At 39.6% G+C, this 25,813-nt stretch overlaps 1 long non-coding RNA gene across 1 annotated transcript; it reads left to right on the plus strand.

Moving 5' to 3' along the window:
• Positions 1 to 19,934: 19,934 nt before the first annotated feature.
• LOC139790424 (uncharacterized) lies at positions 19,935 to 23,490 on the plus strand. The gene is made up of 3 exons (XR_011723484.1): positions 19,935 to 20,187; positions 20,757 to 20,903; positions 22,811 to 23,490. It is a non-coding gene; the product is annotated as an uncharacterized lncRNA (long non-coding RNA).
• The last annotated feature ends 2,323 nt before the right edge of the window (positions 23,491 to 25,813 follow it).

The following is a 25,813-nucleotide window of genomic DNA, read 5'->3' on the forward strand; positions in this document are numbered from 1 at the left end:
AGAGGAACACATAATGTCTGTATCAACTCTCTTTGCATTTCATCTCCCTGGAAGAAAAAAAATCCTTTTCTGATTCACAAAGATAAGGGGTTTATGTCTTTCATAGGCTCATGCTTCAGTTTATTTTGCTGCCCATCCTCCTCTTGATAAAGATTTATAATTGTTCAAGACTCTGTGCTTCCCCAAGTTTAGTTTAGTAACCAACACCTATGGCTCACAGTGGTGAAGAGTGTTTTAAAACATGATGATTAAATGCGAATTAATTTATTTCTTAGGGAACTGAACTTTATTATCCTGCTTCCTTAATTCATAAAAATTAGAGAAATTACACGAAAGGATTGTGTGGCACATGCTACTCTGATCTGGCCAGCATCTCTGATATCCACACAAATCACAGAGCTACCATGATCAGAACATATTCCCTGACTAGAAAGCAAAACTTTTGCTCCAAAAGATCTCTATATTCTGTTCTCTGCCCCAACTCAATATTCATATTAAGACCCTCAGAATCTCTGGTTTTTCATTTTGGGAGGTTTTGTTCTGTTTTGGTTTTAAATCATCTTGTGAATGCAAAGTTTTTGATCTCTTGTTTTTTTTTAAGTTACTGTCAGGAAGTGCTGATATTGGTGGCCAGAAAAAATGAACCTCCTTTTCTCTCCCTAGGTCAAAAAGATGCTCCTGCAACTTATCACCAGGTTGCAGTCAGCACTCTGATAAAATGAGCATGCTGAAAAATACATTTCTTTCATTGTTCCTATCTGCAGGCAGGCACAAAGTGTTGCCCTTAAAAGAACTGCAAAAGAACTGAGTGTGTGCTTGGTGCTATGTGCAGAGATCTCCTGTCAACCAGGGGGCTGCCCTGAAAGTGCATGTGCTAACCATAAGAGCAGGCAGTTCTGAACAGGAGTACCTCTAGAGGTTAGAGAATTACTCTGTAGATTATGAGGATGTGTTGCTACTGCAAAGGCCAAGTTCATTTGAGGTCTGGTTGCATACAGTTATAGAAACCCTGGATTGAACCTTCCACTGAGATATTGGAAAACCTGCTGGGAGGCACTTGGACCTGTGGCATATTCCTTGGTCACAGCTAGGGCTCTGAATGGGCCTGGGGTTGCTGGTATGGCAATATTTACTGAGCATATTCACAAGGAAGAAAATAGCATTTGTTCAAAAGAAACATGGCAAATAGCCATGTTTAAAGTGAAAGGCTGGAGGAAGCCTTATCACCTTTTTTTCAGGCCTTTATTCAGTGTAGGTTGGATCTGGAATGCCATCATCAATAAACTTTTAATATTTTACAGTGGTTGAAACAACAGCTCTTATTTTAAACCTTTGCTGGTACTGAATGCTTAATTCTGGATACATTTATTACCTGAGATTTCAAACTGTGGCCCTCCCTGAACTTGATTATTCATGAGTGAAAAGGTAGTCCCTCATTGCCTGAGAAAAGCTGTAATATCCAGTGTTTTGTGTTGGCAAAAAGTAGTCAGAACTGGAGTCTTCAGACAAAAGGCAAGTGTGACAGGAAAAGCTTCTTCCCATGCCATGATATCAGTCAAAACAAATAGCACACCTTCCTGCCTTTCACTTCACTTCATGGCTTCATTGCAACATAAACTCAGAATAAGGAGGTCCTTCCATTTATAGTACCTGCTTTGGGGTTCTGATATCTTGGGAAAATAAAACCCTGGGGCTAAGGTTTGTGGTCTGAATCATGGTCCCTGCTCTGCTGGCAGAGAGCACTTGGAAAAAAAACATCTTAAGTCATGCAGACTCCCTGAGCTTAGAATTTTTGTAAACACAGTGGTATGGGCACTTGGCACAGGAGTGCAATATTACAGTTAAAAACTTTCTTAAGTCTGGCAGATAGAGTACTCAAGGTTCTCAAGAAAAATGAAACAGTACAAGAAAGGTATGAGAATGTAAATTATTGTTTCCTTCTTACATGCAATGTGACATCACTAGTACCACTCCTCCATGGATTGTGGAAGTATGCTATAGGTACTAGAGATTTAGACTCTGACACACCAAATGATCTAAATCATGCCTAAGTAGCTTGTATAGAACTCAACTGCTGCAGCATCTGAGTTCCTGAAAATGTTTATTACTACTGTATAAAGCCTGTGGCAGATGAGTAATATTAAGTTCTTCAATAAGAAAGGAGTTGAGGCACAACGAAATTTGTAATCTTCTGTCAGACAGGGCAGATAGCACTACAGAAGTGTTTCAAACCCCATGCTTTTTTTCCAGTCCATTTAGCTAGATTGTATTTCTGTCACTGCCTAAAAAAATACTGTCTTCCAGGGACAGCTAAATATAAGTAAATGTTCTTATAGAGCATCTATAATTCGGTTACCTTTTGCAAGACTAAAAAATTTAACTAAGATCCAGAATAACAAATACTCCTTTACAGGGAAAGCCCAGTCCCAAAAGAAATAACACTAGATATTTTTCAGTTGTCTTTGACACTGAAGTCACAATCATAACATTTAATAAAAGCATCTTTCGTAATCAAAAAGTCCAAAACTCCTGTGCAGGTTTCTTCCATATTGCTGAAAGTGACTCAAGACAAGTGAAAAATTATTTCCACAGACTCATACTAAAATAAAGGTGGGGTTTTGGAAACTAGCTAGTTTTAAACAAAACAAGACCCAAATATTGACTTGCCTTTGAAATTCCTGTAAAGGCATCTACAGAACAGCTAGTAACAGGATTCCAAGCAAATTAGAGTCACTGCAACATGAAATGCTTACCTAAATAACAAGCCATATCTTTGAAACTGTTACTTCTCTCTTTTAGTTGAGAATGGTTGTCTCACTGTCACTCGAAAAAAAAAAATTATTGCAAATGACTGCGTGTTCACAGTGCCACCAGTTTGGGCTTGCAACCCCTGTTGAGAGGCAGCTATACTGTATGACAGAGAGACTGCATAGCTCAGGCTTTGCCATGGGCCTGGGGATTAACTGTGTGACATTTGTACAGTTCAGTGAGGACCACTGAGGACTGAGATTTATCAGTTAATTGAAATGCCCAGGATAAGCACTTGACACCTCCAGCTATCTATCTGCTCATCTACTTTCCTGAGCTGGAACCTCAGAGAAAGCTGGAGTTGTTTCTGAGCCACCACAGCCTGCAGCTTTGCATAATAAGACAGACAGAAATTGGTGCCAGATTCCTGACACACAGGATGGCAAATCAACACATGCTTTTGACTGTCCTTGATGCAAGGTGGAAAGGAGAGGCCACATTCCATAAACAGTGAAGGTGAAACCACTTCAAGTGTCAGCTCTCTCCTTGAGATTTAGAATGAGAAGAAAGAAGATATTTTTTGTTGTACCAGGTGTACTCACTGGCATGACAGCTTGGAACTACTACCTGTTGCTTTAACTCTCTACACACGTGCTCCAAACTTGTTGCTAAAGAAACATGAAGGCCTGAAGCAGCTTCAGCTTCCTCTTTCTCATGGCACTAATGAAAACCAGCGCTGCATCCAGTCTGCACACAGATACACCTACATATTACCCCACACTCTGGATTTCTGGAAGTGATTCCATGTTAAAATAAACAGAATTTGAATAGCCACACACAAGACATTCAGCAAAGAAAAGATGATGACCTTGGATCAAGCATCCTACAAATAAGTTTTTTATATAAGTCTTTAATCTTCTCGCAGCCTTTGCTTCCTGAGATCATACACAGTCTCCCTGTGGTAGATTCCCTGGAGGACCATTGGGAAAGTGTTCTCTTAAAAAAGTTCTGGCACTATTGGCTGGTGAAAGGGCAATGACGTAGCAGCTATAAGCACTGCTGATTTCTCAATGTTATTGCTACCCATTTTATTGTGATGCAAATAGCTTATACAAAACTTTAAGAGTGCTGAGAAGAGGTTTATTTTCATTTAGTAAAGTAAATGTGAAGTTCCTATTAGGGACCAAAATTCATGGCCTTGTCTATGAAGGCTGGGACATATTGGGTTATAGGAGCCAGTATCACCATCTCATTTACATGAATCATAACTATATCCAGACTTGTTGCTTTTTTACCTCGACAGAGATACACTGCAGCACACTCCCTGGACCACTGTTCTGGGGTATCCACTGTACTCTTAAATGCTTTTGGGATGCTGCAGCTCTGTATTTCTTCTCAGCATAAATTCCTTCCTAGCTACTTGTGTGCTGACACAGGACCTCACGGGCCAGCTGCCTTCTCAAATTTCTTCTTGGGTCACTTCACAAGTTACCACTGGTTCTTCTGGATCTGTCAGTAAGCTCCACGCACTTATCCCTTGGCAATGCATTTATGGATGGAGCATGAGCAAAGTAACTGACATGTTGATGATCATCATGGGGGTTCTTTGTGAAGGGGTGAGCCTTGTAACTCACTTTTATAGTTCATAAATTCATAAGAATACTGCTCCAGAGACCTACACAAAAGAAAATATTACTTCTTTCTACAAGCATCATTAGACCAGCTTGTACAATTAAGAAAGATGGACAAGTTTCAGGCACATATAACACAACCTTTTCCTGCATGGAGACAAGGAGCATGTATGATTTCATCTCAGAAGAAGATGGCTAACAGGAAGATTTCTGATGGAGTTGGGATTCTTTTATAGAAGGGTAGTATCAGCCAAAAAAAAAAAAAAAAAAAAAAAAAGAAAAAGAAAAAAAAAATTGAAAAAAAAAAAAGGCAATAAACAAGCAATAATAACACATGATTTGCAAAATCATAAAATAGATAAGTTCAGAGAAGCTTTTCAGGCAAGGGCTTTTGTAATAAACAATTTGTGGTACCACTGACTCCCATGGAAGTAGAGCTGGATTCAGTGGTGTTTTCTCTATCCTAGTGAGGTAATCATTGGGAGCTACTGTGGGGTTGGGAAGGGCAGCAACAACACAGTAATGCTCTTTAGACCTGTTAGATCTCCCTTAGCAAAGGCAGATAGGATTTATAAATTCCTGTGAGCTCTCCTGAGTCGAACAGGAGGCAGACTGTTTTTCCAAGAGCACCAAAAGTGCCTTGGCTAGCTGGAATCTGAGACTCTGGTGGTTTTTGTCATGTTCTGGCACCAAACTCCTTGTTTTCTTTACTTTCCAATTACTTTTCATTGCAAGGCACAATGTTAGTTCATCTTGCAAGAATCTGTTTACTGTTTTCCACCATTTCAAGCCCCTTTCTTGAGGAGTTTTCAAGTCTGAAATTACTTTTTTCCAGATAGACACGTTTTTTCCTGTCCACTTCTGTTTAGGGTTTTTTTCTCCACTTTTCTCTTACTCTGGTTAGAAGCATTACTACTCACTGGAGAACACTGTTTGGTCTGCAGCTCTATTTTCAGTATGGAAGAAGGTTTTATCAAGTTAAGAGGGTGTCTTCTTTGATGGATGCTGATCAGTAATAGCCCAGTGAAGTTAAGACAGGCATTTTAAAGTACAGTCTTGATGTGGTTCAAACCTTATTTTTCACTGTCTTGGGTCTGTGGGAATGTAGTATTAGCTCGCTATCTTTTTTTTTTTCCTCCTTTTTTCCTTTCTATCTTGCTTTCTCTCCTTTTTCCTCCTGACTTTCTATCCTAGTTTCTCCCCACAACTTTGTCTTACGTCATTTGTATCATGGTCTACAGTTAGGATAGGGAATTTAATTAAGTGGAGAAGCTCTGACAAAGCACAGTGTATGGTTTAAATGCACAGGCAAAGCAACACAGCCAGCATGAAAGATAATAGAGTCACAGAATTTTCAGGGTTGGAAGGGACTTTTAAGATCATTAAGTTCCAAGCCCTCTGCCATGGGCAGGGACACCTCCCACTTGATCAGGTTGCTCAGAGCCCTGTCCAGCCTGGCCTTAAAAACTTCCAGGGATGGGGCTTCCACCACCTCTCTGGGCAACCTGTGCTGGTGTCTGACCACCCTCATGGTGAAGAGTTTCTTACTAAATTCCAATCTAAATCTACCCTTCTTTAGTCTGAATCCATTCCCCCTTGTCCTATCACCACCTGACATCCTAAAAAGTCCCTTCCCAGCTTTCTTGTAGTCACTCTTCAGATACTGAAGGCTACAATAAGGTCTCCTCAGAACCTTCTCCTCTCCAGACTGAATAACCCCAACTCTCTCTGTCTTCAAGATGTATCTCGACTATATTCTTTTCAAACAGCTTCAAACTGTATCTTATTTCAGGGCTTGCTAGATATATGTACCAAATTGACAGGATTCTCTGCCTTGCCTCTCTTCCTTCTAGTCCATGGAGGCTGTATTAATGCTAACAGGTCCCCACACATTAGAGGCTCCTCTTTTCTTAGGGACCTCATATTTGGTGGGGTTGAGGCTTCCTGCTTTAAATCAAACAGATAGGGTGCTGTGGTTACATATGGGGTAATGAAGGAGGAAGATATAGAAATAAAAATAAATTATCATTTCAGAACTAGGAGCTGCCATTATCTCCAAGATCATAGCAGATTATAACAAGATCTTTTCTTGGGAGTCCTTTTAATGCTTAAGACCAAAACTGTCAAAAGTTGTGTCAGGCTAAGGGAAACAAGAAGAGAGAATTTAAGAGCCATATCTGCTGTCTGTGTTAACAAAATGCTCAGTGTCTCTGGGAGGGTCCTGCTAGACACCAGCATTGCTGCGTCCTATTGATGAGGTATCATCACATTAATGTGACTGTGATGGAGCAGGGAAGTGGAACCATGCTCCACATTACCAAACAGCTCAATGTTAAATGTAACATAAACCTTAGCAGCCAACAGGAAAGGGTCTGCTGGTATGTTTTGCACAGTAGCAGCTGGAAGACAGTTGTATTACTTCTGGCTCTTACTCTAAGCCTGGCTTATTTAAGATCTGAGTGCTTCTCTTTTAGTAGTATAATATTTTAAATCATACTACAGTTTAAAATAGAGCACATATTATGTCACAGAGTATTACACAATCACCACGTTCACTTGGGAAGGCCAAAGCTTCAGGACAGTTTCATAATATGAAAACACTTCAGATTTATTTAATGTTTTATACTTTTTTTTGGCTGTACTAACTTTATACTTTTTAAATATAATCTACTTGCTAAATATATGAAGTCAGCTAAACCGGATATTTACAGGGAAGCAAAGTGGGATGCTTCTGGAGGGTAATTTTTCCTGTTCTAAGGATGTAAATTGAATGGTATATCCCTACTGCACAAGGAAGATTTTTTCACCAAAATTTGAGGGTTTTTTGATGAGAAATAATTACAATAAGAGAAGTGTCAGTGTAGGTCAGGGTATCGTAAGTAACCAACTGTACCTATGTGTAAATAACCAACCAACTCTAACCAACTGTTTCTGTATCTGTATGGTATATATGACTGTTTATGGAGGAAAAAAAAATTATTCAGGAAGTAAATTAATAAATTTAGATAGCAGTTTCTGCCTCACTGCCTTTACAGGCTGCAGAGAAGTATAACCAGAGCTACAGCAGGTATGGTGTCCTGCATGGCTTCTGCTGGAATGGAGTTAAAACTGCTCTGCCCTGGCTTCAGCCCAGGCACTGCTCAGAGCAGACAGCATAGGAGTCTAACTCATGCTGCCCATCAGAGCCTGAGGTTCCTGAAGTCATCTTCCTAAGAGACAGATGAGGAGGTGGAATGAAAATTGTGATGTTCTGGAATGAGGAATGCATAGCTGTCTGTGCCATGGTGTACACAGATGAACCAGACAATACAAAGCTAATTCAAGGCAATAGGAAACTCAAAAGGGAAAATACTCCTCCTATCTTCAGTGTCAGAAGAACTGGAGAACAGATTGTGTACTTTTCACTTGTATCCAGCTGGAAGTGTCCAGTTCTCATCCACACTCAAGTGCAAAGGTTACTTGCTGTACTTGAAACTTCTGCTCTGTAGTGAAGGTGACATGTTTGACTTATATCCACCCACCAGTTGCTTCTTCCTCTGCAGCTTTAATGTCTGGTTTCTTAGCATGTCTCTTACTTGTTCAGATATACTGCCTCAGAATAATTCAGCTCTGATCAATGGCTGGGGTTTTTACGTTTTGTACAAGACATTAGTTCAATATACACCAACTTTTAAATTTATAGAATTTAAAATTCTATAAATTTTAGAGCATTTATACAAAGCTATGTATCTTTACTTACATATGAAATGCATTAATAAGTGTTATGATGGCTTAAGTTCTATTTTATTGCAGTCAGGTGTAGCTGGTGAAATCGTGTGGCTATATTGATCTGAGCTTAAATCAGGTTCAATTCTGACCTTCAGTATACTTGCATAGATTTCCTGCTGATTACAATACAATCCATATTCTGTCTGCAGCATTTGGCCTTCTGACAGAATGTGGATAGGTGTAGAGGATATATAAAAAACACTGTCCATTTTAAACTCATTTTTCTCTTCTCTTGCTCGTCTAAAGTGCAATGTCTCTTCCCATCATTTGACCCTGAGTGAAAGTCACAAAGCTAACTTCTAACTTTGCCAAGTGTAGTTCTCCAAACTTGCCAGTTCTTTTGCATCAGTGATGTGGACAGGTCACACTACCCTGTTGACACAAAGATATGATTTGCAGCACAGCCCAAGGATGACAGGGGTGACACTGTCTGCCTGTTTCACAAGCAGAAGCATTACGTCAGTTCTTATTGGAAATTCCCCCCAGCCAGGAAATTTGTGAAAAACGGTGTTTTACCTGCTAAGATGGTGTAACTAGTTATGTTTATACAGGTACTGTTAAACTAATTTAGCAATAACATGCTTAAAACTACCATCTTGCACAATGGGAAAAAGCTGAAAACAGCCAAAAGTAATTCTAGTTTGAATGGCCCCAGCAGAACAGGACAAATATTTTTAGCATTTATTTTAGTGTCCTACCAACAGAGTGCACAAAAAGTAGAAGGTGAGGCAGATTTTTCTCATTCTCATTCCAGTCAAAGACACAGCAAGAAAATTCTGTAGCCTGATCTTACATTTGAAAATAAAATCAGGAGAAGTTTTAGGGGAAAGGAAGTATTACTACACGGTTTCTGAGACAAAAGCCTTAGATAAAGAAGAAACAATATTGGCTCAAAGTTACCAGAGGTCATGGTGTTCTGAGGAACTGCATTCACTGCTCTTTGATGAGGCACTGCATTATTTTTCTGCTCTGTTTTGCTCTTTGGGTAATAGCTAATGCAGTGTTTGACAGACCATATATATACTAACAAATCAAAGTAGTTCAGCTGAGCTGGTGGTTTATGTCTACACATAATGTGTCTATGTGTCCCATAATGCAGGTGAACAAAACTGTCCAGGACAATAATATGGACAGAAGTTTTAGGTAGTTCCAGATACAGAACTGGGACACACATGAGGAAGAGGGGAACCAATTTCATTGTCAAAAAGAGACTATGGAGGTTTAAACAAAGATCTAAAGACAGCCTCGCTCACCTGACCACAGCTACTGCTGGGGTAAAAGCACCACAGAATAGGTCTGTTTAAAATACTCAAATGCTTGCAACAGTTCTTACCTTATGCTAATAATCCAGGTAAGCATTTCAGAAGCTATTTTGTGCAGTCTACCACAAATTTTTAAAGGCCCTTGTACTGAATTTGGCAGTGTGCTTCTGATGTTAGAATAGTCCATTCCTGCAGCAATCTGGCAGTGAAGTTTTGAAATACTCTGAATTTCAAAAAAAACTTAGAGAAAAGTGAATTTGAAAGAATGTTGATGTCCATATACACATCCAAGTATTCAGGTGTGTTTGTACATACATGTAAATATAAAGAAAGGATTTTAAGGCAGTATTAATTTAAGGAGGTAGGCCTGGAAGAGGCTTCCTTTTATCCACAGAGAATGAATTTTCCTTCTAAATTCTTCAGAAATTTTATGGGGTTGCTTTTTATCTTTTTTAGCCTCGTGGTACTTTATGCACATAGGCCCTGCCAAAGTGATGCTGCATAGCTACAGCCAAACCTTTCACTTTACTGTGGCAAGATCATTTTCCTGATTTTCCTCTGAAAGTATTTAAAGTAGTTCTTCTTTAAAATATTTTCCAGTTTAAGTTTATGTAAGAAAAAGTTCAAAAGGGGAAGACAAAATATTTATTTAAATCCACTCCTTCTACTCAAAGTTCTCTTCTACTACTGCGATCCCAACATCTTGTTGGGATGCCTAAAAATTGCCTATGTTTTTTTTTCAAGAGTGAAATCAGTAATTGGGGAAATGTAGTTTTTAAGGTCATAGTAGAAGGCAGATAGAAGAAACAACAGTTTCAAATGAAAGCTTGATGGCAAGGTTGCAGAGAGATCCATAGACATGCTGACTGCTGAGGTGCTGAGGACGTAAGCAGCTTTACTGAAGTAACACTAGAGAACACCTCCTTTATTAGCACAGTTTCTGTGAAAAGCTGATGCAAGCTTGCTTTGCCTGATTGCCACTGTTGTCTTCTCTATACTGTGTTTTGAACTTTACAAGAATGTGAAGAGCAAGAAAGTGTCTTCTGTGTCACATAATGGAGAATTTTCACCTGAATATTGAAACAAAGGTGACACTCTTTCAGAAGAGTATGGCAAAAACGTGGGGCACCCAGAGAACAAAATCTTAGAGAATTTTTTTTTGCTGGGTAGAAAATGTGCATTTATGAACAGCCAGCTCTCCTGTTTTTGCTGCTTTTCTCCTATTTTTATTGTCTTTCTCTCTTTTAAAAAAATAATTAGCTTGATATCCTGTTGATTCAATTATTTCACATTTTTTTGATGGGTAAGAATATTCTGGAACATTAAATTACAGAATTTTTCCTCATATCAGTGAGACAACTCAAATGCTAATGTAGATGTAGACCCCATCTTCCCAGTATATTCTTATATCATAGGCTGATTTTTTTAAATTGTTATATGAGCATTGGAAAAGTCCACCTCTGATATGGAAACCCCTTCTGAGTATCTTGGGCCATGCAAATGCCAAGCTGGTTCCATGTACTTGGAAGATAAAATCCAGAATGTTTGTCTTGCAGTACTCAGCTGAGTGTTTTAAAAGCAGATATCTGAAAACGAAAGCTCAAAAAATTTACAAAGAGGTAAAAGCAGCAACTGTTTTTTTGGAAGAGTTGATGAAATTCTTTTATCAGGCACTTGTGTTCAAATATTGATTAAAAACACTGAAAGAATTTTTTGTTAAAACATGTGAAACCAAAAATAGACACCTACTTTTTCAGCCTTTAAAGTATGCCTTAAAAAGGCAAAGTTTCCAGTGATATGTACAGAAAACAAGGTGTCATTACTTCACAAGATCTATTTCTTCAACTTTTCTTTTTTTCTACCATAGGTATTTTTAACATAAGAACAGTGAGCACTTTTAACTCTCCTGTCTTACATTGAACTGATGCGAGAGGAAACAAAACACCTGACAGCAGCTAACAGTCTCTTGTCAGATGGCATGCAGATGAGGATGGTAAAAATATCTTGCTCCTATGTTCAGGGGTCAGAACTGGTCTTTGTAGCACAAAGGAAAGAAATGAAAAAAGAATTCTTTTCCTTTGCTGGCTGGCTTTCTGAAACTCAGTGCTCTTTCAACAAAAGGCTTTTTAGATCTGCAGCTATCTGGGATTGAGGAAGAGGTGTTCAGTTTCACTGTTGGCTCCTTCCAGCCAAAGCTACAATTCATCAAGCTTTCACCAGCAAGCAGAAGAACTGTCAATCAATGGTTAAATACTGATGTGAATGGTGCCTTTGTAAATATTTCTGTTGTGCCTTCGAAAGTACACAAGCGAAGACAAAAAATCTTTTGACAGTGTGTGAAAAACAAAACTGAAATGCTTCAGCAAGCTTTCACAGCTAGAAAGTTGGCCATATAAAGTCTTTAAAATTAAATCTCTTTGTCAGGAGGAGGAAGGCTTCTGCTATGAGATCTGGCCACCAGACAGTCCAATAGTGCAGCTGTGTGGCTTGGAAAAGCATTTTTTAAGCTGTGTGGGTTGATTGGTTGCATTTTTATTCCCATTCATGAAGCATTTGGAGTCATCGTTGTACTTTTCTAGAGTAAGTTTCCCTTTACAAGGCATTGATGCTGTTTATTTTTGAGCACTGAACAAGGCACTGAGCAGTTTCCAGATTTTCAATGATACCTAATACATTTTAAGTTCTGCCAATAAATCCCCAGGCTGAGTGATTTGCTTACCTGGAAGAATCAGGTTTGTGTTGTTTTCTTTTTTAAATGCTTGTTGAGCTTGGTGTCACAGGCTCAGCCTGACTCTGGTAGCACCAGCAGAAAGCAATAGGTAAGTCAGGCTAATGAAAAGTGTTTTTCTGTGTAATATAGCAATTCAGTCAAGTCATGTAAGCCTGTATCTGACTTCAAATACATGATGATTGGAAGACTTCATAGGTTTAAAGCAAGAAAACCAAATTGGTGAACTGTTCACCAGCTCCTAAGATGTTTTCTTTTTCCTCCTTGAGTGGCTCCACTGGGGCTGCGGTGACATCTTTCTGAACACACACATAGCAGTGATGGGGGCAAAGAAATAGAAGGAGGTTTTTTATGAGGCAATAGGAAAAGAAAAGCCTTGCATATGCAAAGAAAATATTTTTCATGCATGTAAGCCAGATTCATCTCTACAGGATGGTGTCAACAGCGTGCACAGCAGAAAACATTGCTGGTGAAGTGTAACTGAAGAGCAGTGGGACAGAAGTGCAGTAGTTATCTTGAGTTGCACAATTACACTTGCAAAATTGAATATGCAGACTTGTTTGGATTACAGGGTACCTTGGCTAAAGCTGCCTATTTATCTGATGGTTTTATTGTCATTTGTCTTGGATTTTAACTTCCACCAGAAGAGACAGGAGAATTTTTAATACCTCATCCAATATACAGCAGACTCAAGGGCAGCACCCCTGCTGTCAGTCTGGTCAGAGGTGTCTGGGAGTTTTCTCATTAAATTAAACCTAAGACTTTGTATCCTAGGCCTTGTGTTTGTGGGAAAGTTGTTGGTTTTTTTCACAGGATCAACTTCTTCATGCTTATATATAATTTTTTTGGGTTTAGTCATCTGGCATATTTTGCATACCAGCTAATCCCCATTGGAAAAGCAAAAGACTATTTTGGAGTTATTGTGTTTTCAGGAAAATTGTTTTCAGCAATTACCTAAAGTTAGAACAACAGTCCCCCTTCAAAGAGACATCCTGCAGCTATTCCATTCTGCACAGATTTGCAGCCTAATTAACCCATGCCTTTTATCTGCAGGGCCTTTCAGGTCAGTTCAGCTGACTGTAACCTTTCACTTAGATTTTAAAATTCAAGTAGCCCCAGTAAAATTCCAGTTTATGTACACTCAAGAACACCTCTTTTACAGCACCTATACTGCCCACCTCCAGATGCACTTAGTAGGAAGGTCTGCGATTCTTCGGCCACTGAGAAAATAAAAAAATTCCTTTAAATGACAAGACCTAGCAGCACTGTAAATGCAGGAGATGGATGGAACTCCAGTACCTTTGAAAAATGGTGTATGGAGAAGACATCAAAGTAACTTCAGGTCCCAGGAAGGATATCTTTCCCAAATAGAATGATTCATCCAAGTAGATTCTTTTTCAGCATATTAATCTTCATTTAGAAATATGATCTGGAAATTTGAGATACAAATGTGAATCTTTAGGTGGAGAACTAGCCTGCAGCTTCTGCTAATGGGAATACCACTAGCTAGAATATAGGCAGGGATTAATCTCCTTGAAATTACAAGGTATAACCCATGTTCTTCACTTAAAGCAGATCAACACAAGATTGCTCGAACAGGAGGAAACAAATGTGAACATCTGAAGCAGAAGTAATTTCTCAATACTACCTGAGCTGAGAATATATGCACGTGAATAGAAGGAGGTACACATACAAAAAAACCTAGCACCCAAAGGGAAACCTAAAGAGTAGGGTTTTGGCTCAAGCTCTGTGGAGCTGTATGGGATGGAGATGTTATTTCCCATGTCTCTCACTTCAGCATCAGAGACCTTTCCAGATGCTCATTGCTAAGTGTGTAAAGCTGTAGCCTTGGAATGAACAGCAGAAAAGAGCTGTTGTTTGTCCTAGTGTAGTACTTTTACTATAGTCATTAAAATCTATCCTTGAGTTTTGAAGCTGTAGTCAGTGCTTAAATAAAAATACTTTTTGTCTAGACCTTCATCTGGGATAGGAAATTGTTTTATCCACTGAAGCAGCAGAGATCTGCTTTAACCCTGCCTAGGGCTTTAAGTACTGGCTCTTGGTGTTTCCCTCACATGCTTTGTAGTAGTAGAAGAAAAAGCAGCAGAGAGAAATGACATTTCTCTTTGGAACCAGAGACCACTTCTTTTGCTTTACTTTGTGGTTTTTATTTACATATTTATTATATCATTTATTTATCAACTAAGTAAACACCTAATGAAGGTGATAATCCAGTTGAAAACTTAATGGATGGTAACTGAGTATCAGAAGACCATTAGGGCTATGCATGTATTGATAAGCAAGGTAATAGAGGAAGAGTGGAACTGTAGAGTAGAGCAATTGATGCTGATGACTGCATATTCCACACTATGGTGATTTCGGTAGGTTTTACTTCAGATGGGTTCTGGTCTGACCTGTGAATGAAGAACTCATTAATGGTTGGATCACTCCACAGTTACATCTGGATTAGTTTTATCTGCTGGAAATCCATATACTACATTTTAAGACCTCTCTGCAATGTTCTATGAGGGAGAAATTGGATTTGCTTCTAAGCTGCACTCTTGGTCTCACCTAAAATGCAATGTAGAAGCAAGCTTATTCACTCCATCCTGAAGACAGATCATCAGTTGTACAGCCTGCAATAAGTGCAGAGTCTGGGTATGATTCTGAGAATGCTTCCCTTGCCAAAAATCCTCTTGCTGGGTTAGAGGTAAACTTTCTTGCTAAAAGATTTCTTCTCAGCTGAGGTTAAAAGTATCTGGTGTATAGCATATAACTACAGCACTGTTTACACTCTTCTGAGGCTTGCCAGAGAACAGCTGTTTCCTATTTTTCAAGTGTAGTGAAAAGGAGGCAGATCTGGCAGAAAAACCCAGACAGAGGGTGGTAATGGCTTAGAATATGTGCTTCTTTCTTTGAGCAAGGTGTTTGACTGAGACAATTTGAATCTAGGCCTAGGGAAGCTCCCTGAGGCAAAACAGAAACAAATGCCAAAGTGACTTCAGCAACCAAGAGCTGCCAGTGAGTTTATACTTGGAGAGGAAATTACCAAGATGTAACCTCACTACTGAAGTTTTAAACCTCTTGAATCATAAACTTAATTTCTGGTGTGCCCAAAACATCAGCAACTCTTCATTTTTAAAAAAAGTAACAACTCCACATATCAGCAGACAGATAGTAAGGACTGATTTGTAGTCATTAAAGCAATTAATCAAAATGCTTATTTGACAATAATGCTCCCTGAAACAGATCTAATAGCACAGTTAACACCAATATTGCAGCTGGTAAGAGTGCTTTCCAGAAGGTAGCTGGAGGTGGCCCTGACAGCTGCTCTGAATTGTCATGTTGCACATTCCATGGTTTAAACAGTAATTTATTTTGCAACCACTGCATCATCAATGCGAGGGTGTTTGCCCGTAATGTTTAATGTTTGAAGAGGTCAATATTTAAAGAGATCTATGACAGCAAACAAAAAATCTAGGTTGCCTAAAGGTAATGTCACACACTCTGATGGTGCTACAGAAGAAGACCTGTCACTAACAAAGTGTCAGTGCCTCTGTTAAGAAAAGAAATTATGGTGGCAAGAGGACCACTGGTGAGAAAGACTACTTAAAACTTCTGATGCAGTTTCTGTGTCTCTTTAGTAAGTTCACCAGAGCTTAAAGGAAAAGCCCTACTTTTTAATCCTGCTCCAGACATGCAGGGAAACAAAACAGTGTGAATAGTACAAAACAGGGTATACAGGATTTGCCAATGTGGAGAAATAAACATCCCTGCTGCTGTGCCTCCTTCTCAAAGCCAGGGTGGGAAAAAACAGGCATGTGAATTGGCAGACCATGGGATACACTGCTGCTCTCAGCTGGGTCTGTAGCAGTTACCACAGGATCTCCTGCAGGGTCACTGCTTTGAAGTAGCACGGACACACTTGGCATTGGGGTTCCCCAAATGATGCTCATCAGGGAAGATGATGGCAATAAAAACTGGTGCTACAGGCACAGATAGCAGTGTATGTGGCTGCAGAACAAGCAGAGAAGAAAAGGGCCAGTGGAACTCTTTCACATGCAAGTGGCTTAGGGGGGGTATTGCCTCCTCCAATGCTGCTGCTTCCAGACCACCTCTTATGTCCAACAGGGCTTTCTGCAGCAAGAGTCCGCAGCAGCTATGCTGGGAACACAGCCTGCCCTCCCTCTCCTTCCACACACAGTTCTAAGTGAGAGGAGGACTGCTGTATTAAACAGCAAACAGGCAAAAAACCTCTGAGCAAAATCTGTAATGATCTGTAATGATCAGAAATTCAAAGATATGTTTTCTCCTTTAGAAACTGGGTTAGGTGATTAGCGAGAGGCATTTTGATTTTATACCATATATTAGATATACATATATAATATTTTCACCTTACTTGGGTAAACTCACATCTGCAAGCACAAGGAAAATTACTCCACTCAATTGGAAAAGCACCCTTTGAATCTAAAATGTGACTGAAGCATCAGGTTAAGCATCATGATGTAGTGTATGTGATATGCAAACACAGGATAAATAATTAAATAACCATTCTTATATTTTAACTTCCTGTAGATTTTTTTTTGTTACCATCTGAGTCCAGACATTGTTCTGATATTTCTGAGAGAGGGAAAAAAAATACTGTCTTTTAACAAGGAAGTTCTGTGTTGCAAGCTGGAAAGGTAGATCACTTCCTGAAAATCACATCTGATAGTATCTTCCCCTGACAAGGAATACTTTTTTGTGTAAAGGGAACACAAAATACAGTTTAATATTTCTAAATACCACTTTTAAAGAAATAGAGGATGTGGTTTGTTTCCCTGACCTGAGCCCTGCTAGTTAGATCCTCTATAGTCAAAAAAGGCATGAATAGTTTCTTGTAAGTAGAAAAGAGAAACAGAAACAAGACTTGTAAAATCCTCTGAATACTCAGGTCTCTGCTCTTGCTCTCTCTCACTCTCTCTGTGCTCTCTCTCCAGACCAGAAAATGTTGTGAAGTTGAAGCAAGCTGCCAAGAGTTTCACACCCAGTGCTGAACTGGCATCAAGTCAAAGGTTGCTAGCTGCATTTGGATGCCAAAACATTAGCATGGCTCTAGCTACTGGCTCTTACACATCCTTTCTCAAAGCCAGGCAGACTTTTGCCTCTTCTATAGGCTTTCATCACTTGCTTTTCCACATTCTCCTTCATCACTGATCTTGCTGCTGGTAAGAAAGCATCTTGCATACTAAAATTTTCTCTTCAGTGGTAGCTGTTGATAGTGGTCACTACTCTGCAATAGGAAGCACATGCATCCAGCTTTGTATGCCCTGGGTATGTCAGGGCATACAAATGTATGCAGTATCAGTTCAGTGCAGTTCAAGCCAGCTTTTTGGCTTGGTTTTGCCAGACTGACACACCTCAATCCCCAGAGCCCCACTGAGAGGCTGCCCCAGCCCAAGATCCACAGATATGTTTGAAGAGGAACAGGCCCTCAGCCTCTCTTCCACTCAGGGATGGAGCTCGTTAGGTTTGACTACAATACTGACCTGGCAGTGATATCCTGAGCCTGATCCTTGCTAACAGTGTCTGAATGCACTTAGTGACTTACCACCACAGTTTGAGAAGTCACGGGCTGCTCCAGCTGGGATCTGCTGTGGATCCCTGGTCTTTACCACACAGCTAATGCCTGCCCTCAGAGGGCACCACACTGGAACAGTAGCAGATTTGACCTGTCACTTGCAAACATACTTCTGGGACCTGCTGTGGTTTGGTTTTTTTACCATGTACTCAGATAGACACCAATGTGCAGCTAATAAGTCACAAATTTCAGTTTAAGTTTAGAAATGTTACTGAACTCAACGGGAGTATTAATGTGTCAAATGCTCTGGGATCAGTCAGCTGGGCTATGGGCTACCAGAGTGCTTCAATTCCTTGCTGTTATAAGCATGGATGTATATCCAACAAACTGGCAAAGGGACACCATTACAATATTTGATACTATAGCACCTTAAATCCAGGCTCTGTTCTCTGGGAAAGGCAAGGACTCCCATCATGGAAAAATTATGTTAAATAAAAACTATGTTAAATTATTATTTCATCGGTGTTCAAGTGACAGCAGAAGTAACAAACACTTCATCAGATGCCTTCTTGCACCAGGGCAGAGTTAACTCTGGCATGGAGGAAAACCAACTACAGCCTACAGGGAAATACTTAATCTCTGTTCTCCTGTGCAGTCCTCAGCAACACACGGTAAAAGGAGCACACACTACAGTTAATGATTTACACATTTATAACCCAATCCTCTTGACCTTCCTCAGCCAAAAACACCTGAGCAAACTTATCTGTATACTTAATTTTCTTGTAACAGCTGGGAACTTGGCAAAGCTTAAAATAAAAACAAAACATCAAGCAACAAAGAGGGCAGGAAGAATTGTTTTGTGTTTTTAAGGCAACACAAAGCACAAATAATGAATTAGTAAGATGGAGTTAGAAAATAAGACAAGTGCTAATGGCTGAAAACAATGTAAAAAAACTTTTTGGCTCTTTCCTTTTCAGCCTTCAATTTTGCAATGATAAGTTGTTTGTTTATCTCATCCAAGCAACTGTTTCCCCATTTGACATCAAAGCAAATAGCTGACGAGGTGAGAAAGGTTGATCAGCAATTTTGAGGATTAAAGCAAAATCATTGGTGTCAAACCCTGACCACTGGTTTCAAGTTAATGGTCATAAAAATTTCTTATCACCTTTGTATCAGTTCTTTTGACATAACATAGTATTTTCACTATTTCCACTTCTTAGGATGGCAGGCACACCCTAAAGGATTACTTTAAAAATACATAATTTTATGGTAACTACGTCTTCTGACTTGTTCCACACAGTGAAATAGAAGAAATACGAAAGCAAATTTATGATCATGATTAAGGGCAGGAGTCCTTTTCTGAGCATGTCTCACTGAAACTCCTACAACTTGCAGGTAGGAGCCAGGGATGCATGTTGATTTTGTAGTAACATGTGAAATAATAATTTTAGAGGTCTATTTGTGTAAGACTAGCAAGCAAAGGTCACATGAAGAGCCAAAGTTATTAGGGGGAAGAATGCATCTCTTGCCCTCAGGAACTCAACATTCTGTTAGTGTTGAGGCCAAAAGAAAAGCAGGATCCATAAGCACTAAGCATTATGGATTCCTTTATCTCTACCTAATATCTGTAGCTGCAAGATTAAAGCTTTTAACTGTGTAAACAAAATCTATGCTTCTGTATTTGAGTCAAATAGGCTTGGTTGTGCTTGTCTTGCTGATAAAAAAAATGGTGCTTAATCACCCTAAATGTGTGCTTTATATGTGAGAGCACAGTGTTTGGTTGGAGACAGATTGAAGAGTTTTAGCTGGGGAAAATAACTTGTCCAGTTCGACAGCAATCTGGAAGGCTGTTTTTGTGTGAATGTGCAAGGTGCATATGGAGGAGTAGAAAGCAATGACTACTGGATGATATGGAATACATATGGCTTCAGGAGGGGTGGGAAAATTATGTTTGAAAGGTTTAAAATGGGAATGGAAGGATGTTTGTTATTCTGCCCTGTGAAGTATATTCCACCTGTAAAATATAAACAACGTACTTGGGAGCTTGCTCAACAATTACTTGGAAAAGAAAGGATATCACCATGAATTCCTAAGTACAGACACAATGCTGATAAATTCAACCCTGAAATTTTCATCTTTGAAGATAAATAGTGATTGGAAAATAAGTAAACACCACCACACCCATTTAAAATAACCTAACAAAGATTATTTTTCCTTCCTAAATAAATTTTTGCACTTCTCAATTGTGGAGTCACATTTTGCTTTGTGCTTTCACGCTCAGGGCTCACAAAGAGGATCTTAATTTCCAAAGTGAAATAATGTAGACTTCAGGCTCATCTACAAACAAACTGTGTCTTCTCTGAAGCCTGGTGCTCTAAGACACAAGGACCTGGTGTTCTTCGCATACAGGATCAAAAAGCAGGAACAAGAAGGAAGGAAAAACTCTTTAATTTTACGTTTTTATTACTTGGGTGTTTCCTTAAATAGAAGGTAAGCAATCTAATCTAAAGGACTGCAAAGGCCTTTTCTTTAACCCTAATTGACTGGCAGAGGTGCAGCTTTAGTACAGGTGGACCTTTGTTTGACATGCAGATAAAATCAAACTTTGAGTTAAGGTTCTCAACTAACCTGAGTCTCAGCACTGTGCTCTCCAGTCCTGTCCTGCAGTGCCATAACTACAGCTTTGTTACTGCAGGGAATACCTGAAGGAATTATGTCTCATGTTGCCTACTCAGTACTTAGGAAGAAAGCCTGGCCTAAGGGCATCAGTGGGAATTTTGCCTCTGACCTTGTTTCCTTCCTGGATTTGATCCACAGCTTGTTGCATCATGGGCTTCTTTTTGTTTTGGGTTTTTGGTTTGGTTTTGGTTTGTTTTGTTTTCTACCTAGTTTTCAAAAGTATATGGTACTAGATAACCCTCATAGTCTATTTTCAGCATTATTGCTTTTTCTGTATCAAATATCTCCACTGATCTGCCCAAATATGTCTAAAGAAAAAAAAAAAGGAAGACAACAAGGTTTTTAAAGTTTTCAAAGAAAGTTTTGTACATCTTTTCTAGGTATGGAGCAACAATTGCAAAAATTATACCAACAGGACAAAAGAGCACCATTTCAGGAAGATGAGCATCTGACCCTCAAGAACTTTACACTTAGTATGTTGAAAGATACCTGAATGATATGACAAGCTATAGAGGAATTTCAGGAAGGTAAATGTTAAACTTACCTACTGAAATATGTTTTCCTTTGAAATTCATCTCTTCACAGGGGAAACTGATGTGCTTAAGAGAGTCTTGGAACAAGTGACCTGCTGTGTTTTTCCATTAAAGTAAATAATCATGCATTTTTCTGGCTGCACTAAAAATTCTGCTGCCCCAAAAGGCAGTTGTTCTTTCTCTGTCTTTGTCAGGAAAAAGGTGAGGAGAACAGATTCTTAACATTAGGAACATACGCGTCAGTAAATTATAGCACAAATTAAGAGACAGCCCTTCTTAAGGCACACCAGTTTTTAAAATCACTGCTCCCAGAGGCTTATTTTTATTATAAAAATCATTATGATTACATCTATTTCCCAGTCTTTTATTCATATTTCCATTCTGCAAAGCAAGCATAAAGCTGCTCCATTTGGCATTCACTTTACACAGGTGCAAATGATTTACCAATTACAACCATGTATGTCTCATTACAGATCAGTGTACACTTCCTATTTTAATAAGTGTGGAAAATAAATAATTGTTTAAATGTGCAACTTAAAAACCTAGTGAAAATAATGCAGAGAACACCTTCATTTTTGAGATACCTCTACCCTCTGGCTGAATATATCCTGTTCAGTGCTACAGTTCTCTCTGACAGTCTACCCAGTTAGCTGGTTCACCTTTTTCTCTGTGAGAAATTTGCTGAGCTGTGATATTTGTGTCCCACTGTAGAAATAACAGAGGACAGAATGTGATACCCTCAGCTTGGCACCCTGTGGATGCAAGTGCACAGATGATCAAATGGTTGCATTAGAGGTATTTTGTATTGATCCATGGTAAACTTTGGATATCTCCCCACTTAAGTAGGTTATCCTTTTGGACTAGGAAGAATTTATTTCACAGTGAAAGAATTAGCTATCTATAGAGAAATAAAACACGGTATGTTTATTTTCCCTGCTTGTATTAATTTGTTTTCTTGGGTAGTTCTTTAGTTCAGGACTAAAGAGTTTTCTCTACTCACATGAAACATTGACAAAATAGAAACATTTTGTTGAAGACAGCCATGCTGGACTCCCCTTCCCCCTTAAGGGCTAATATTCTGGATACACAAACACAAGGAAGAAATGCATTGATGTCCTTACACACACACACATAGGAAGTTAAGAATGATCAACAGCTAGCAATAATCTGTAGTGACACAGCAGTACGTTTAAAAGGAATATGTTTGTATGGTTCCCTCTCCAATTCATGAACTTAATGTTAAGAGAAGTATTACTCATAGTCTCGGTTTTTATTTTTATTTCTTGTCCAAGCCCAAAGCTGCTTCAGAAATGAAAACACATGACATGCCTACTAATCCAGGAAGCAAACAGGGAATTTTTATTTTCTCATGTTCTCCCACTTTTTATATATTAAAAATGTACAAATGCAAAGGGTATCTGTGATTCAGAGAAACTACCTTTTCTCTTTGTCACCAGAACCACACATATTAGTGTCCAGACTTTCAGATTGCAGTAATGATGATTACTATAATAATTGCAGGAGCAGCCCTACATTTTAAAGTCCTCACTGGTTAGTAAGGATGGCAACCCAGAGACATAAATTCTATCTTATACGAATTACCAGAATGTATACTCTGAGAATCTAAATTCCTGAAAAGAAACTGTGAATTAATTGCAACCACCATACTGACTAAAAACTTTCTACAAAGTTTGTTACTTTATTTTCTCTGCAGTTTTTCTTCATGTCATTGTTCTGTTTCATGCAGTGTACAAAGAGCCTAAGTGCTGAATCAAACCCTTATGTTCTTGGTCTCACTTCCCTCCCACAGCCACTTCAAAATTCTGCCCAGTCTGCTTTCAAATGCCTGAATCATTCCACATTGTCAGCTTCTCTCTTTGCCACTTTCTCTAACAAAACAGAGTAGCTCTGTGCACTAAAAGAACCTCTGAGTTCCTGGGACACAACAGTCACAAGACTGCCAGCAGAAGCCCCTGGAAGCATCTTTTGAAGACAGCCATGGATATTCATTTAATTTTGCAGACTGAGACGAGCATATAACTTCTCCAACTCTGTGATTAAGAACAAGCTATCCAAGCTTTTGGAATGTAATTCAAAACATGAGTGTGGAGACCTCTCTGATTTTCACACAGAATCATCCAGGTTGGAAACCTGAGAACATCAAGTCCAACCCTTAATCCACTACCACTGTGGTTATTAAGTCTCTTCATTAAAACCTCCAGGGACAGAGAACCCGCCACCACCCTGGGCAGCCCATTCCAATGCCTGATCACCTTCTATGTAAAGAATTTCTTCCTAATATCCAACATAAACTTCCCCTGGCAGAGCTTAAGTCCATTCCTTCTTGTCTTACTGGCAGCTGCCTGGGAGAAGAGCCCGATCCCCCCCTGGCTCCAACCTCCTTTCAGGGAGTTGTAGAGAGTGATGAGGTCTCCCCTGAGCCTCCTCTTCTCCAGGCGGAACAGCCCCAGCTCCCTCAGTCTCTCCTCATAGGATCTGTGCTCGAGTCCCTTCACCAGCCTGGTTGCCCTCCTTTGGACCTGCTCCAGGTCCTCAATCTCCTTCCTAAACTGGGGGGCCCAGAACTGGACACAGGACTCGAGGTGTGGCCTCACCAACGCTGAGTACAGGGGCAGAATCCCTTCCCTGGACCTGCTGGCGACGCTGTTCCTGATCCAGGCCAGGATGCCATTGGCCTTCTTGGCCACCTGGGCACACTGCTGGCTCATGTTCAGCTTCCTGCCAATCCAGACTCCCAGGTCCCTTTCTGCCTGGCTGCTCTCAGCCACTCTGTGCCCAGCCTGGAGCTCCCCATGGGGTTGTTGTGGCCAAAGTGCAGGACCCGGCACTTGGCTGTGTTGAACCTCATCCCGTTGGAATCAGCCCAACTCTCCAGTCTGTCCAGGTCCCTCTGCAGAGCCCTCCTGCCTTCCAGCTGATCCACACTCCTCCCCAAGTTAGTGTCACCTGTGAATTTGCTAATGGTGGACTCAATCTCTTCATCTAAATCATCAATGAAGATATTAAACAGAACTGGGCCCAGCACTGATCCCTGGGGGATACCACAGCCGCCAATTGGATCAGCACTGTTCAGCACCACTTTCTGGTGGCCTCCAGCAGTTCCTGGGCAGTTCATAGTCAGTACTGGTATAAACCCTGGTTCTTTACTAACCTAGTGATGGCTGCCTGGTTTACATAATTCTGGTGGGTCTCATGGACTTTACATTTCCCCTTATAAAGACAAACAGTAAACAGTTCAAGTTGAGATGAATTATCTAAGCAAATAGTTTGAAAATATCTTTTTCCAGGCACAGATGAGATGATTATCACAGAAATTACAGGATATCCAAATGGAAACAGAGTCCAGAATAGATGTCTTAAGAAGAAGAAACGGAGCAGGTTTTATTGTCCATTAATGTTATTATTTCTTTGTGCCCTAGCTAAAATAAAGAACTGCAACAGCAACAATCTGTCCATAAAAACATGGCATCATTATTGTGTTTCCTTTCTTTCAAAGAAAATGCTGCTCACATTCCACCCCCAACACACCAGCCTCTGCCTGTTGGATGCCCTCCTTCATCCAGTGCATTAGTTTTTATGCAGGACTTGCACTGCTGTTTTCATTTCACAGCAGATGTGGTGGTGATATCACCTCTAATACCAGCTGTTTCTCTGCTTCCTTGCAGGTGTTTGTCTTCCACATGGCTGACAGCTGAATTCTGTTTAAAAAAAAAAAGAAAAAAAAAAAAAAAAAAAAAAGTCTTCTAGTCTGAGCCAATTCATATCAAAGAGGACAGTTCTCGAAAAAGATCATTCTTAGTTTTCTGTGTCTGAATTTTTTATGCAGATGAGTTATGGAGCAAATCAGAGAGGTGTGCTGTATTCTTCTGTCCCTTTCCTATCAGTTAATTGGTTCTTTGTTTTTGTTTTGTAAGTGGGTGGAATAAATTATACACATATAGTTTCTTTTTTTTTGAATAGGTAATACATGATTCAGCATCTTATTTTCTGTCCCAGTCACAATTTCATCACATGAAATCCAAGGTTCCTCTGTGCTCTAAAATAGTCAGCACATTCCTTATCTTTCCATGGACATGCAAAAGGCCGAATAATTTTGTGAGTTTTCCTGCTCCTTTTCCATTTCCCTTGTTATTAATTCCAGATGACAGTGTCTATAACGTCTTTATGCAAGTCTACAAACAAGCGCTTTTTAGAACCACAATATTTTGGACACAGTTATATCAGGATGGTGTCTGTAAGGCATTTTGTATAACTGTTCAAAGCCCATCACTCTCACTTTTTAGTGACAATGGTAGACCAGCTCCTCCTGTATCAGCCAGATGTTGTCATCACCTGTCACCCAGGATCTGACCATTTCTAGCCAGTCTTCACCTGCCAGCAATTTTTGTTGAATGGTTTGGTGAATTGTATGGAAATGGTGACTTTCATAGCAATATGCACTTTGAAGGCCCTTCAATTCTTTTGCAGCTAGAAAGAGAAGAATGAGGTTTATGAAGAGTTCCTGTGTTTCTTTATCTAACCGTAAGTTCCAAATGCACACTCACATCTCTGTGCCCCATTCTGCAGAATGGCAAGGCAATTCTACAATAGTTACAACCTCCTCGGTGGCAGCTCTGTTGTTCCTACTTTCAGTTCCACCTAAGATGCCTGCTTTTCCCCTCAGTCTTGTTTACCTGATTTGTATTCCACCTCAACCAACACATTTGGTTCTCTCTTCTCTGTTATCTACATGTAATGATGCTACTTTTTTTTTTACCTGGATTAATTTAATGGATGTAATTTAATTTAATTTGTGTAGAGTTCACCTGTTACAAATGGCCACATCCAGGGTTGAACTGCTATTTTTAAACACGTTGATGATATATTGCTTTATCATATGTTTC

Source organism: Heliangelus exortis, chromosome Z, assembly GCF_036169615.1.
Source record: "Heliangelus exortis chromosome Z, bHelExo1.hap1, whole genome shotgun sequence".
Classification (NCBI taxonomy): Eukaryota; Metazoa; Chordata; class Aves; order Apodiformes; family Trochilidae; genus Heliangelus; species Heliangelus exortis.